We start from the raw sequence: 16,579 nt of genomic DNA on the forward strand, positions 1-16,579 counted from the left end.
CACACACACTTATCTCTCAGAACAGAGCAAGTGGAGAGACGTTCGTTCATCTAGCACCAAGGGAACGGGTTGCAGGAGACACTTTTTCTCTGCTTTCTCAGTCTGTTTCCTAGTGCCGGTTTGAAGTTCCTGCAGTTTTCACTGTCAAACCGATTTGGAGCTAGTACCTCCCCATATATATGTATGGAATGGAGTTTGCAACTGAAAAGAAACTTTGTGTTCCCAACAAGCTAGGTGAAGGAAGGCTTTCACACACACTTATCTCTCAGAACTGAGCAAGTGGAGAGACGTTCGTTCATCTAGCACCAAGGGAAAGGGTTGCAGGAGACACTTTTTCTCTTCTTCCTCAGTCTGTTTCCTAGTGCCGGTTTGAAGTTCCTGCAGTTTTCACTGTAAAACCGAGTTGGAGCTTGTACCTCCCCATATATATGTATGGAATGGAGTTTGCAACTGAAAAGAAACTTTGTGTTCCCAACAAGCTAGGTGAAGGACGGCTTTCACACACACTTATCTCTCAGAACTTAGTAAGTGGAGAGACGTTCGTTCATCTAGCACCAAGGGAACGGGTTGCAGGAAACACTTTTTCTCTGCTTTCTCAGTCTGATTCCTAGTGCCGGTTTGAAGTTCCTGCAGTTTTCACTGTAAAACCGAGTTGGAGATACTACCTCCCCATATATATGTATGGAATGGAGTTTGCAACCTAAAAGAAACTTTGTGTTCCCAACAAGCTAGGTGAAGGACGGCTTTCACACACACTTATCTCTCAGAACTGAGCGTGTACAGAGACGTTCGTACATCTAGCACCAAGGGAACGGGTTGCAGGAGACACTTTACTCTGTTTTCTCAGTCTGTTTCCTGGTGCCGGTTTGAAGTTCCTGCAGTTTTCACTGTAAAACCGAGTTGGAGCTAGTAACTCCCCATATATATGTAAGGAATGGAGTTTGCAACTGAAAAGAAACTTTGTGTTCCCAACAAGCTAGGTGAAGGACGGCTTCCACACACACTTATCTCTCAGAACTGAGCAAGTGGAGAGACGTTCGTTCATCTAGCACCAAGGGAACGGGTTGCAGGAGACACTTTTTCTCTGCTTTCTCAGTCTGTTTCCTAGTGCCGGTTTGATGTTCCTGCAGTTTTCACTGTCAAACCGTGTTGGAGCTAGTACCACCCCATATATATGTATGGAATGGAGTTTGCAACTGAAAAGAAACTTTGTGTTCCCAACAAGCTAGGTGAAGGACGGCTTTCACACACACTTATCTCTCAGAACAGAGCAAGTGGAGAGACGTTCGTTCATCTAGCATTAAGGGAACGGGTTGCAGGAGACACTTTATCTCTGCTTTCTCAGTCTGTTTCCTAGTGCCGGTTTGAAGTTCCTGCAGTTTTCACTGTAAAACCGAGTTGGAGCTTCTACCTCCCCATATATATGTATGGAATGGAGTTGGCAACTGAAAAGAAACTTTGTGTTCCCAAAAAGCTAGGTGAAGTACGGCTTTCACACACACTTATCTCTCAGAACAGAGCAAGTGGAGAGACGTTCGTTCATCTAGCACCAAGGGAACGGGTTGCAGGAGACACTTTTTCTCTGCTTTCTCAGTCTGTTTCCTAGTGCCGGTTTGAAGTTCCTGCAGTTTTCACTGTCAAACCGAGTTGGAGCTAGTACCTCCCCATATATATGTATGGAATGGAGTTTGCAACTGAAAAGAAACTTTGTGTTCCCAACAAGCTAGGTGAAGGACGGCTTTCACACACACTTATCTCTCAGAACTTAGCAAGTGGAGAGACGTTCGTTCATCTAGCACAAAGGGAACGGGTTGCAGGAAACACTTTTTCTCTGCTTTCTCAGTCTGATTCCTAGTGCCGGTTTGAAGTTCCTGCAGTTTTCACTGTAAAACCGAGTTGGAGATACTACCTCCCCATATATATGTATGGAATGGAGTTTGCAACTGAAAAGAAACTTTGTGTTCCCAACAAGCTAGGTGAAGGACGGCTTTCACACACACTTATCTCTCAGAACTGAGCGTGTACAGAGACGTTCGTACATCTAGCACCAAGGGAACGGGTTGCAGGAGACACTTTACTCTGTTTTCTCAGTCTGTTTCCTGGTGCCGGTTTGAAGTTCCTGCAGTTTTCACTGTAAAACCGAGTTGGAGCTAGTAACTCCCCATATATATGTAAGGAATGGAGTTTGCAACTGAAAAGAAACTTTGTGTTCCCAACAAGCTAGGTGAAGGACGGCTTCCACACACACTTATCTCTCAGAACTGAGCAAGTGGAGAGACGTTCGTTCATCTAGCACCAAGGGAACGGGTTGCAGGAGACACTTTTTCTCTGCATTCTCAGTCTGTTTCCTAGTGCCGGTTTGATGTTCCTGCAGTTTTCACTGTAAAACCGAGTTGGAGCTAGTACCACCCCATATATATGTATGGAATGGAGTTTGCAACTGAAAAGAAACTTTGTGTTCCCAACAAGCTAGGTGAAGGACGGCTTTCACACACACTTATCTCTCAGAACTGAGCAAGTGGAGAGACGTTCCTTCATCTAGCACCAAGGGAACGGTTTGCAGGAGACACTTTTTCTCTGCTTTCTCAGTCTGTTTCCTAGTGCCGGTTTGAAGTTCCTGCAGTTTTCACTGTAAAACCGAGTTGGAGCTTCTACCTCCCCATATATATGTATGGAATGGAGTTTGCAACTGAAAAGAAACTTTGTGTTCCCAACAAGCTAGATGAAGGACGGCTTTCACACACACTTATCTCTCAGAACTGAGCAAGTGGAGAGACGTTCGTTCATCTAGCACCAAGGGAACGGTTTGCAAGAGACACTTTTTCTCTGCTTTCTCAGTCTGTTTCCTAGTGCCGGTTTGAAGTTCCTGCAGTTTTCACTGTAAAACAGATTTGGAGCTAGTACCTCCCCATATATATGTATGGAATGGAGTTGGCAACTGAAAAGAAACTTTGTGTTCCCAAAAAGCTAGGTGAAGTACGGCTTTCACACACACTTATCTCTCAGAACAGAGCAAGTGGAGAGACGTTCGTTCATCTAGCACCAAGGGAACGGGTTGCAGGAGACACTTTTTCTCTGCTTTCTCAGTCTGTTTCCTAGTGCCGGTTTGAAGTTCCTGCAGTTTTCACTGTCAAACCGAGTTGGAGCTAGTACCTCCCCATATATATGTATGGAATGGAGTTTGCAACTGAAAAGAAACTTTGTGTTCCCAACAAGCTAGGTGAAGGACGGCTTTCACACGCACTTATCTCTCAGAACTGAGCAAGTGGAGAGACGTTCGTTCATCTAGCACCAAGGGAAAGGGTTGCAGGAGACACTTTTTCTCTTCTTCCTCAGTCTGTTTCCTAGTGCCGGTTTGAAGTTCCTGCAGTTTTCACTGTAAAACCGAGTTGGAGCTTGTACCTCCCCATATATATGTATGGAATGGAGTTTGCAACTGAAAAGAAACTTTGTGTTCCCAACAAGCTAGGTGAAGGACGGCTTTCACACACACTTATCTCTCAGAACTTAGCAAGTGGAGAGACGTTCGTTCATCTAGCACCAAGGGAACGGGTTGCAGGAAACACTTTTTCTCTGCTTTCTCAGTTTGATTCCTAGTGCCGGTTTGAAGTTCCTGCAGTTTTCACTGTAAAACCGAGTTGGAGATACTACCTCCCCATATATATGTATGGAATGGAGTTTGCAACTGAAAAGAAACTTTGTGTTCCCAACAAGCTAGGTGAAGGACGGCTTTCACACACACTTATCTCTCAGAACTGAGCGTGTACAGAGACGTTCGTACATCTAGCACCAAGGGAACGGGTTGCAGGAGACACTTTACTCTGTTTTCTCAGTCTGTTTCCTGGTGCCGGTTTGAAGTTCCTGCAGTTTTCACTGTAAAACCGAGTTGGAGCTAGTAACTCCCCATATATATGTAAGGAATGGAGTTTGCAACTGAAAAGAAACTTTGTGTTACCAACAAGCTAGGTGAAGGACGGCTTCCACACACACTTATCTCTCAGAACTGAGCAAGTGGAGAGACGTTCGTTCATCTAGCACCAAGGGAACGGGTTGCAGGAGACACTTTTTCTCTGCTTTCTCAGTCTGTTTCCTAGTGCCGGTTTGATGTTCCTGCAGTTTTCACTGTCAAACCGAGTTGGAGCTAGTACCACCCCATATATATGTATGGAATGGAGTTTGCAACTGAAAAGAAACTTTGTGTTCCCAACAAGCTAGGTGAAGGACGGCTTTAACGCACACTTATCTCTCAGAACTGAGCAAGTGGAGAGACGTTCCTTCATCTAGCACCAAGGGAACGGTTTGCAGGAGACACTTTTTCTCTGCTTTCTCAGTCTGTTTCCTAGTGCCGGTTTGAAGTTCCTGCAGTTTTCACTGTAAAACCGAGTTGGAGCTTCTACCTCCCCATATATATGTATGGAATGGAGTTTGCAACTGAAAAGAAACTTTGTGTTCCCAACAAGCTAGATGAAGGACGGCTTTCACACACACTTATCTCTCAGAACTGAGCAAGTGGAGAGACGTTCGTTCATCTAGCACCAAGGGAACGGTTTGCAAGAGACACTTTTTCTCTGCTTTCCCAGTCTGTTTCCTAGTGCCGGTTTGAAGTTCCTGCAGTTTTCACTGTAAAACCGAGTTGGAGCTAGTACCTCCCCATATATATGTATGGAATGGAGTTTGCAACTGAAAAGAAACTTTGTGTTCCCAACAAGCTAGGTGAAGGACGGCTTTCACACACACTTATCTCTCAGAACTGAGCAAGTGGAGAGACGTTCGTTCATCTAGCACCAAGGGAACGGGTTGCAGGAGACACTTTTTCTCTGCTTTCTCAGTCTGTTTCCTAGTGCCGGTTTGAAGTTCCTGCAGTTTTCACTGTAAAACCGAGTTGGAGCTTCTACCTCCCCATATATATGTATGCAATGGAGATTGCAACTGAAAAGAAACTTTGTGTTCCCAACAAGCTATGTGAAGGACGGCTTTCACACACACTTATCTCTCAGAACTGAGCAAGTGGAGAGACGTTCGTTCATCTAGCACCAAGGGAACGGGTTGCAGGAGACACTTTTTCTCTGCTTTCTCAGTCTGTTTCCTAGTGCCGGTTTGAAGTTCCTGCAGTTTTCACTGTAAAACCGAGTTGGAGCTAGTACCTCCCCATATATATGTATGGAATGGAGTTTGCAACTGAAAAGAAACTTTGTGTTCCCAACAAGCTAGGTGAAGGACGGCTTTCACACACACTTATCTCTCAGAACTGAGCAAGTGGAGAGACGTTCGTTCATCTAGCACCAAGGGAACGGGTTGCAGGAGACACTTTTTCTCTGCTTTCTCAGTCTTTTTCCTAGTGCCGGTTTGAAGTTCCTGCAGTTTTCACTGTAAAACCGAGTTGGAGCTTCTACCTCCCCGTATATATGTATGCAATGGAGTTTGCAACTGAAAAGAAACTTTGTGTTCCCAACAAGCTATGTGAAGGACGGCTTTCACACACACTTATCTCTCAGAACAGAGCAAGTGGAGAGACGTTCGTTCATCTAGCACCAAGGGAACGGGTTGCAGGAGACACTTTTTCTCTGCTTTCTCAGTCTGTTTCCTAGTGCCGGTTTGAAGTTCCTGCAGTTTTCACTGTCAAACCGAGTTGGAGCTAGTACCTCCCCATATATATGTATGGAATGGAGTTTGCAACTGAAAAGAAACTTTGTGTTCCCAACAAGCTAGGTGAAGGACGGCTTTCACACACACTTATCTCTCAGAACTGAGCAAGTGGAGAGACGTTCGTTCATCTAGCACCAAGGGAAAGGGTTGCAGGAGACACTTTTTCTCTTCTTCCTCAGTCTGTTTCCTAGTGCCGGTTTGAAGTTCCTGCAGTTTTCACTGTAAAACCGAGTTGGAGCTTGTACCTCCCCATATATATGTATGGAATGGAGTTTGCAACTGAAAAGAAACTTTGTGTTCCCAACAAGCTAGGTGAAGGACGGCTTTCACACACACTTATCTCTCAGAACTTAGCAAGTGGAGAGACGTTCGTTCATCTAGCACCAAGGGAACGGGTTGCAGGAAACACTTTTTCTCTGCTTTCTCAGTCTGATTCCTAGTGCCGGTTTGAAGTTCCTGCAGTTTTCACTGTAAAACCGAGTTGGAGATACTACTTCCCCATATATATGTATGGAATGGAGTTTGCAACTGAAAAGAAACTTTGTGTTCCCAACAAGCTAGGTGAAGGACGGCTTTCACACACACTTATCTCTCAGAACTGAGCGTGTACAGAGACGTTCGTACGTCTAGCACCAAGGGAACGGGTTGCAGGAGACACTTTACTCTGTTTTCTCAGTCTGTTTCCTGGTGCCGGTTTGAAGTTCCTGCAGTTTTCACTGTAAAACCGAGTTGGAGCTAGTAACTCCCCATATATATGTAAGGAATGGAGTTTGCAACTGAAAAGAAACTTTGTGTTCCCAACAATGTAGGTGAAGGACGGCTTCCACACACACTTATCTCTCAGAACTGAGCAAGTGGAGAGACGTTCGTTCATCTAGCACCAAGGGAACGGGTTGCAGGAGACTCTTTTTCTCTGCTTTCTCAGTCTGTTTCCTAGTGCCGGTTTGATGTTCCTGCAGTTTTCACTGTCAAACCGAGTTGGAGCTAGTACCACCCCATATATATATATGGAATGGAGTTTGCAACTGAAAAGAAACTTTGTGTTCCCAACAAGCTAGGTGAAAGACGGCTTTCACACACACTTATCTCTCAGAACTGAGCAAGTGGAGAGACGTTCCTTCATCTAGCACCAAGGGAACGGTTTGCAGGAGACACTTTTTCTCTGCTTTCTCAGTCTGTTTCCTAGTGCCGGTTTGAAGTTCCTGCAGTTTTCACTGTAAAACCGAGTTGGAGCTTCTACCTCCCCATATATATGTATGGAATGGAGTTTGCAACTGAAAAGAAACTTTGTGTTCCCAACAAGCTAGATGAAGGTCGGCTTTCACACACACTTATCTCTCAGAACTGAGCAAGTGGAGAGACGTTCGTTCATCTAGCACCAAGGGAACGGTTTGCAAGAGACACTTTTTCTCTGCTTTCTCAGTCTGTTTCCTAGTGCCGGTTTGAAGTTCCTGCAGTTTTCACTGTAAAACCGAGTTGGAGCTAGTACCTCCCCATATATATGTATGGAATGGAGTTTGCAACTGAAAAGAAACTTTGTGTTCCCAACAAGCTAGTTGAAGGACGGCTTTCACACACACTTATCTCTCAGAACTGAGCAAGTGGAGAGACGTTCGTTCATCTAGCACCAAGGGAACGGGTTGCAGGAGACACTTTTTCTCTGCTTTCTCAGTCTTTTTCCTAGTGCCGGTTTGAAGTTCCTGCAGTTTTCACTGTAAAACCGAGTTGGAGCTTCTACCTCCCCATATATATGTATGCAATGGAGTTTGCAACTGAAAAGAAACTTTGTGTTCCCAACAATGTAGGTGAAGGACGGCTTCCACACACACTTATCTCTCAGAACTGAGCAAGTGGAGAGACGTTCGTTCATCTAGCACCAAGGGAACGGGTTGCAGGAGACTCTTTTTCTCTGCTTTCTCAGTCTGTTTCCTAGTGCCGGTTTGATGTTCCTGCAGTTTTCACTGTCAAACCGAGTTGGAGCTAGTACCACCCCATATATATATATGGAATGGAGTTTGCAACTGAAAAGAAACTTTGTGTTCCCAACAAGCTAGGTGAAGGACGGCTTTCACACACACTTATCTCTCAGAACTGAGCAAGTGGAGAGACGTTCCTTCATCTAGCACCAAGGGAACGGTTTGCAGGAGACACTTTTTCTCTGCTTTCTCAGTCTGTTTCCTAGTGCCGGTTTGAAGTTCCTGCAGTTTTCACTGTAAAACCGAGTTGGAGCTTCTACCTCCCCATATATATGTATGGAATGGAGTTTGCAACTGAAAAGAAACTTTGTGTTCCCAACAAGCTAGATGAAGGACGGCTTTCACACACACTTATCTCTCAGAACTGAGCAAGTGGAGAGACGTTCGTTCATCTAGCACCAAGGGAACGGTTTGCAAGAGACACTTTTTCTCTGCTTTCTCAGTCTGTTTCCTAGTGCCGGTTTGAAGTTCCTGCAGTTTTCACTGTAAAACCGAGTTGGAGCTAGTACCTCCCCATATATATGTATGGAATGGAGTTTGCAACTGAAAAGAAACTTTGTGTTCCCAACAAGCTAGTTGAAGGACGGCTTTCACACACACTTATCTCTCAGAACTGAGCAAGTGGAGAGACGTTCGTTCATCTAGCACCAAGGGAACGGGTTGCAGGAGACACTTTTTCTCTGCTTTCTCAGTCTTTTTCCTAGTGCCGGTTTGAAGTTCCTGCAGTTTTCACTGTAAAACCGAGTTGGAGCTTCTACCTCCCCATATATATGTATGCAATGGAGTTTGCAACTGAAAAGAAACTTTGTGTTCCCAACAAGCTATGTGAAGGACGGCTTTCACACACACTTATCTCTCAGAACTGAGCAAGTGGAGAGACGTTCGTTCATCTAGCACCAAGGGAACGGGTTGCAGGAGACACTTTTTCTCTGCTTTCTCAGTCTGTTTCCTAGTGCCGGTTTGAAGTTCCTGCAGTTTTCACTGTCAAACCGAGTTGGAGCTAGTACCTCCCCATAAATATGTAAGGAATGGAGTTTGCAACTGAAAAGAAACTTTGTGTTCCCAACAAGCTAGGTGAAGGACGGCTTTCACACACACTTATCTCTCAGAACTGAGCAAGTGGAGAGACGTTCGTTCATCTAGCACCAAGGGAAAGGGTTGCAGGAGACACTTTTTCTCTTCTTCCTCAGTCTGTTTCCTAGTGCCGGTTTGAAGTTCCTGCAGTTTTCACTGTAAAACCGAGTTGGAGCTTGTACCTCCCCATATATATGTATGGAATGGAGTTTGCAACTGAAAAGAAACTTTGTGTTCCCAACAAGCTAGGTGAAGGACGGCTTTCACACACACTTATCTCTCAGAACTGAGCAAGTGGAGAGACGTTCGTTCATCTAGCACCAAGGGAACGGGTTGCAGGAGACACTTTTTCTCTGCTTTCTCAGTCTGATTCCTAGTGCCGGTTTGAAGTTCCTGCAGTTTTCACTGTAAAACCGAGTTGGAGATACTACCTCCCCATATATATGTATGGAATGGAGTTTGCAACTGAAAAGAAACTTTGTGTTCCCAACAAGCTAGGTGAAGGACGTCTTTCACACACACTTATCTCTCAGAACTGAGCGTGTACAGAGACGTTCGTACATCTAAAACCAAGGGAACGGGTTGCAGGAGACACTTTACTCTGTTTTCTCAGTCTGTTTCCTGGTGCCGGTTTGAAGTTCCTGCAGTTTTCACTGTAAAACCGAGTTGGAGCTAGTAACTCCCCATATATATGTAAGGAATGGAGTTTGCAACTGAAAAGAAACTTTGTGTTCCCAACAAGCTAGGTGAAGGACGGCTTCCACACACACTTATCTCTCAGAACTGAGCAAGTGGAGAGACGTTCGTTCATCTAGCACCAAGGGAACGGGTTGCAGGAGACACTTTTTCTCTGCTTTCTCAGTCTGTTTCCTAGTGCCGGTTTGATGTTCCTGCAGTTTTCACTGTCAAACCGAGTTGGAGCTAGTACCACCCCATATATATGTATGGAATGGAGTTTGCAACTGAAAAGAAACTTTGTGTTCCCAACAAGCTAGGTGAAGGACGGCTTTCACACACACTTATCTCTCAGAACAGAGCAAGTGGAGAGACGTTCCTTCATCTAGCACCAAGGGAACGGTTTGCAGGAGACACTTTTTCTCTGCTTTCTCAGTCTGTTTCCTAGTGCCGGTTTGAAGTTCCTGCAGTTTTCACTGTAAAACCGAGTTGGAGCTTCTACCTCCCCATATATATGTATGGAATGGAGTTTGCAACTGAAAAGAAACTTTGTGTTCCCAACAAGCTAGATGAAGGACGGCTTTCACACACACTTATCTCTCAGAACTGAGCAAGTGGAGAGACGTTCGTTCATCTAGCACCAAGGGAACGGGTTGCAGGAGACACTTTTTCTCTGCTTTCTCAGTCTGTTTCCTAGTGCCGGTTTGAAGTTCCTGCAGTTTTCACTGTCAAACCGAGTTGGAGCTAGAACCTCCCCATATATATGTATGGAATGGAGTTTGCAACTGAAAAGAAACTTTGTGTTCCCAACAAGCTAGGTGAAGGACGGCTTTCACACACACTTATCTCTCAGAACTGAGCAAGTGGAGAGACGTTCGTTCATCTAGCACCAAGGGAACGGGTTGCAGGAGACACTTTTTCTCTGCTTTCTCAGTCTCATTCCTAGTGCCGGTTTGAAGTTCCTGCAGTTTTCAGTGTAAAACCGAGTTGGAGATACTACCTCCCCATATATATGTATGGAATGGAGTTTGCAACTGAAAAGAAACTTTGTGTTCCCAACAAGCTAGGTGAAGGACGGCTTTCACACACACTTTTCTCTCAGAACTGAGCAAGTGGAGAGACGTTCGTTCATCTAGCACCAAGGGAACGGGTTGCAGGAGACACTTTTTCTCTGCTTTCTCAGTCTCATTCCTAGTGCGGGTTTGAAGTTCCTGCAGTTTTCACTGTAAAACCGAGTTGGAGATACTACCTCCCCATATATATGTATGGAATGGAGTTTGCAACTGAAAAGAAACTTTGTGTTCCCAACAAGCTAGGTGAAGGACGGCTTTCACACACACTTATCTCTCAGAACTGAGCGTGTACAGAGACGTTCGTACATCTAGCACCAAGGGAACGGGTTGCAGGAGACACTTTACTCTGTTTTCTCAGTCTGTTTCCTGGTGCCGGTTTGAAGTTCCTGCAGTTTTCACTGTAAAACCGAGTTGGAGCTAGTAACTCCCCATATATATGTAAGGAATGGAGTTTGCAACTGAAAAGAAACTTTGTGTTCCCAACAAGCTAGATGAAGGACGGCTTTCACACACACTTATCTCTCAGAACTGAGCAAGTGGAGAGACGTTCGTTCATCTAGCACCAAGGGAACGGTTTGCAAGAGACACTTTTTCTCTGCTTTCTCAGTCTGTTTCCTAGTGCCGGTTTGAAGTTCCTGCAGTTTTCACTGTAAAACCGATTTGGAGCTAGTACCTCCCCATATATATGTATGGAATGGAGTTGGCAACTGAAAAGAAACTTTGTGTTCCCAAAAAGCTAGGTGAAGTACGGCTTTCACACACACTTATCTCTCAGAACAGAGCAAGTGGAGAGACGTTCGTTCATCTAGCACCAAGGGAACGGGTTGCAGGAGACACTTTTTCTCTGCTTTCTCAGTCTGTTTCCTAGTGCCGGTTTGAAGTTCCTGCAGTTTTCACTGTCAAACCGAGTTGGAGCTAGTACCTCCCCATATATATGTATGGAATGGAGTTTGCAACTGAAAAGAAACTTTGTGTTCCCAACAAGCTAGGTGAAGGACGGCTTTCACACACACTTATCTCTCAGAACTGAGCAATTGGAGAGACGTTCGTTCATCTAGCACCAAGGGAAAGGGTTGCAGGAGACACTTTTTCTCTTCTTCCTCAGTCTGTTTCCTAGTGCCGGTTTGAAGTTCCTGCAGTTTTCACTGTAAAACCGAGTTGGAGCTTGTACCTCCCCATATATATGTATGGAATGGAGTTTGCAACTGAAAAGAAACTTTGTGTTCCCAACAAGCTAGGTGAAGGACGGCTTTCACACACACTTATCTCTCAGAACTTAGCAAGTGGAGAGACGTTCGTTCATCTAGCACCAAGGGAACGGGTTGCAGGAAACACTTTTTCTCTGCTTTCTCAGTCTGATTCCTAGTGCCGGTTTGAAGTTCCTGCAGTTTTCACTGTAAAACCGAGTTGGAGATACTACCTCCCCATATATATGTATGGAATGGAGTTTGCAACTGAAAAGAAACTTTGTGTTCCCAACAAGCTAGGTGAAGGACGGCTTTCACACACACTTATCTCTCAGAACTGAGCGTGTACAGAGACGTTCGTACATCTAGCACCAAGGGAACGGGTTGCAGGAGACACTTTACTCTGTTTTCTCAGTCTGTTTCCTGGTGCCGGTTTGAAGTTCCTGCAGTTTTCACTGTAAAACCGAGTTGGAGCTAGTAACTCCCCATATATATGTAAGGAATGGAGTTTGCAACTGAAAAGAAACTTTGTGTTCCCAACAAGCTAGGTGAAGGACGGCTTCCACACACACTTATCTCTCAGAACTGAGCAAGTGGAGAGACGTTCGTTCATCTAGCACCAAGGGAACGGGTTGCAGGAGACAGTTTTTCTCTGCTTTCTCAGTCTGTTTCCTAGTGCCGGTTTGATGTTCCTGCAGTTTTCACTGTCAAACCGAGTTGGAGCTAGTACCACCCCATATATATGTATGGAATGGAGTTTGCAACTGAAAAGAAACTTTGTGTTCCCAACAAGCTAGGTGAAAGACGGCTTTCACACACACTTATCTCTCAGAACTGAGCAAGTGGAGAGACGTTCCTTCATCTAGCACCAAGGGAACGGTTTGCAGGAGACACTTTTTCTCTGCTTTCTCAGTCTGTTTCCTAGTGCCGGTTTGAAGTTCCTGTAGTTTTCACTGTAAAACCGAGTTGGAGCTTCTACCTCCCCATATATATGTATGGAATGGAGTTTGCAACTGAAAAGAAACTTTGTGTTCCCAACAAGCTAGATGAAGGACGGCTTTCACACACACTTATCTCTCAGAACTGAGCAAGTGGAGAGACGTTCGTTCATCTAGCACCAAGGGAACGGTTTGCAAGAGACACTTTTTCTCTGCTTTCTCAGTCTGTTTCCTAGTGCCGGTTTGAAGTTCCTGCAGTTTTCACTGTAAAACCGATTTGGAGCTAGTACCTCCCCATATATATGTATGGAATGGAGTTTGCAACTGAAAAGAAACTTTGTGTTCCCAACAAGCTAGGTGAAGGACGGCTTTCACACACACTTATCTCTCAGAACTGAGCAAGTGGAGAGACGTTCGTTCATCTAGCACCAAGGGAACGGGTTGCAGGAGACACTTTTTCTCTGCTTTCTCAGTCTGTTTCCTAGTGCCGGTTTGAAGTTCCTGCAGTTTTCACTGTCAAACCGAGTTGGAGCTAGTACCTCCCCATATATATGTATGGAATGGAGTTTGCAACTGAAAAGAAACTTTGTGTTCCCAACAAGCTAGGTGAAAGACGGCTTTCACACACACTTATCTCTCAGAACTGAGCAAGTGGAGAGACGTTCCTTCATCTAGCACCAAGGGAACGGTTTGCAGGAGACACTTTTTCTCTGCTTTCTCAGTCTGTTTCCTAGTGCCGGTTTGAAGTTCCTGCAGTTTTCACTGTAAAACCGAGTTGGAGCTTCTACCTCCCCATATATATGTATGGAATGGAGTTTGCAACTGAAAAGAAACTTTGTGTTCCCAACAAGCTAGGTGAAGGACGGCTTTCACACACACTTATCTCTCAGAACTGAGCAAGTGGAGAGACGTTCGTTCATCTAGCACCAAGGGAACGGGTTGCAGGAGACACTTTTTCTCTGCTTTCTCAGTCTGTTTCCTAGTGCCGGTTTGAAGTTCCTGCAGTTTTCACTGTAAAACCGAGTTGGAGCTTCTACCTCCCCATATATATGTATGCAATGGAGATTGCAACTGAAAAGAAACTTTGTGTTCCCAACAAGCTATGTGAAGGACGGCTTTCACACACACTTATCTCTCAGAACTGAGCAAGTGGAGAGACGTTCGTTCATCTAGCACCAAGGGAACGGGTTGCAGGAGACACTTTTTCTCTGCTTTCTCAGTCTGTTTCCTAGTGCCGGTTTGAAGTTCCTGCAGTTTTCACTGTAAAACCGAGTTGGAGCTAGTACCTCCCCATATATATGTATGGAATGGAGTTTGCAACTGAAAAGAAACTTTGTGTTCCCAACAAGCTAGGTGAAGGACGGCTTTCACACACACTTATCTCTCAGAACTGAGCAAGTGGAGAGACTTTCGTTCATCTAGCACCAAGGGAACGGGTTGCAGGAGACACTTTTTCTCTGCTTTCTCAGTCTTTTTCCTAGTGCCGGTTTGAAGTTCCTGCAGTTTTCACTGTAAAACCGAGTTGGAGCTTCTACCTCCCCGTATATATGTATGCAATGGAGTTTGCAACTGAAAAGAAACTTTGTGTTCCCAACAAGCTATGTGAAGGACGGCTTTCACACACACTTATCTCTCAGAACAGAGCAAGTGGAGAGACGTTCGTTCATCTAGCACCAAGGGAACGGGTTGCAGGAGACACTTTTTCTCTGCTTTCTCAGTCTGTTTCCTAGTGCCGGTTTGAAGTTCCTGCAGTTTTCACTGTCAAACCGAGTTGGAGCTAGTACCTCCCCATATATATGTATATAATGGAGTTTGCAACTGAAAAGAAACTTTGTGTTCCCAACAAGCTAGGTGAAGGACGGCTTTCACACACACTTATCTCTCAGAACTGAGCAAGTGGAGAGACGTTCGTTCATCTAGCACCAAGGGAAAGGGTTGCAGGAGACACTTTTTCTCTTCTTCCTCAGTCTGTTTCCTAGTGCCGGTTTGAAGTTCCTGCAGTTTTCACTGTAAAACCGAGTTGGAGCTTGTACCTCCCCATATATATGTATGGAATGGAGTTTGCAACTGAAAAGAAACTTTGTGTTCCCAACAAGCTAGGTGAAGGACGGCTTTCACACACACTTATCTCTCAGAACTTAGCAAGTGGAGAGACGTTCGTTCATCTAGCACCAAGGGAACGGGTTGCAGGAAACACTTTTTCTCTGCTTTCTCAGTCTGATTCCTAGTGCCGGTTTGAAGTTCCTGCAGTTTTCACTGTAAAACCGAGTTGGAGATACTACTTCCCCATATATATGTATGGAATGGAGTTTGCAACTGAAAAGAAACTTTGTGTTCCCAACAAGCTAGGTGAAGGACGGCTTTCACACACACTTATCTCTCAGAACTGAGCGTGTACAGAGACGTTCGTACGTCTAGCACCAAGGGAACGGGTTGCAGGAGACACTTTACTCTGTTTTCTCAGTCTGTTTCCTGGTGCCGGTTTGAAGTTCCTGCAGTTTTCACTGTAAAACCGAGTTGGAGCTAGTAACTCCCCATATATATGTAAGGAATGGAGTTTGCAACTGAAAAGAAACTTTGTGTTCCCAACAATGTAGGTGAAGGACGGCTTCCACACACACTTATCTCTCAGAACTGAGCAAGTGGAGAGACGTTCGTTCATCTAGCACCAAGGGAACGGGTTGCAGGAGACTCTTTTTCTCTGCTTTCTCAGTCTGTTTCCTAGTGCCGGTTTGATTTTCCTGCAGTTTTCACTGTCAAACCGAGTTGGAGCTAGTACCACCCCATATATATATATGGAATGGAGTTTGCAACTGAAAAGAAACTTTGTGTTCCCAACAAGCTAGGTGAAGGACGGCTTTCACACACACTTATCTCTCAGAACTGAGCAAGTGGAGAGACGTTCCTTCATCTAGCACCAAGGGAACGGTTTGCAGGAGAAACTTTTTCTCTGCTTTCTCAGTCTGTTTCCTAGTGCCGGTTTGAAGTTCCTGCAGTTTTCACTGTAAAACCGAGTTGGAGCTTCTACCTCCCCATATATATGTATGGAATGGAGTTTGCAACTGAAAAGAAACTTTGTGTTCCCAACAAGCTAGATGAAGGACGGCTTTCACACACACTTATCTCTCAGAACTGAGCAAGTGGAGAGACGTTCGTTCATCTAGCACCAAGGGAACGGTTTGCAAGAGACACTTTTTCTCTGCTTTCTCAGTCTGTTTCCTAGTGCCGGTTTGATGTTCCTGCAGTTTTCACTGTAAAACCGAGTTGGAGCTAGTACCTCCCCATATATATGTATGGAATGGAGTTTGCAACTGAAAAGAAACTTTGTGTTCCCAACAAGCTAGTTGAAGGACGGCTTTCACACACACTTATCTCTCAGAACTGAGCAAGTGGAGAGACGTTCGTTCATCTAGCACCAAGGGAACGGGTTGCAGGAGACACTTTTTCTCTGCTTTCTCAGTCTTTTTCCTAGTGCCGGTTTGAAGTTCCTGCAGTTTTCACTGTAAAACCGAGTTGGAGCTAGTACCTCCCCATATATATGTATGGAATGGAGTTTGCAACTGAAAAGAAACTTTGTGTTCCCAACAAGCTAGTTGAAGGACGGCTTTCACACACACTTATCTCTCAGAACTGAGCAAGTGGAGAGACGTTCGTTCATCTAGCACCAAGGGAACGGGTTGCAGGAGACACTTTTTCTCTGCTTTCTCAGTCTTTTTCCTAGTGCCGGTTTGAAGTTCCTGCAGTTTTCACTGTAAAACCGAGTTGGAGCTTCTACCTCCCCATATATATGTATGGAATGGAGTTTGCAACTGAAAAGAAACTTTGTGTTCCCAACAAGCTAGGTGAAGGACGGCTTTCACACACACTTATCTCTCAGAACTGAGCAAGTGGAGAGACGTTCGTTCATCTAGCACCAAGGGAACGGGTTGCAGGAGACACTTTTTCTCTGCTTTCTCAGTCTGTTTCCTAGTGCCGGTTTGAAGTTCCTGCAGTTTTCACTGTAAAACCGA

Source organism: Camelus dromedarius, unplaced genomic scaffold (assembly GCF_036321535.1).
Source record: "Camelus dromedarius isolate mCamDro1 unplaced genomic scaffold, mCamDro1.pat HAP1_SCAFFOLD_176, whole genome shotgun sequence".
NCBI lineage: Eukaryota > Metazoa > Chordata > Mammalia > Artiodactyla > Camelidae > Camelus > Camelus dromedarius.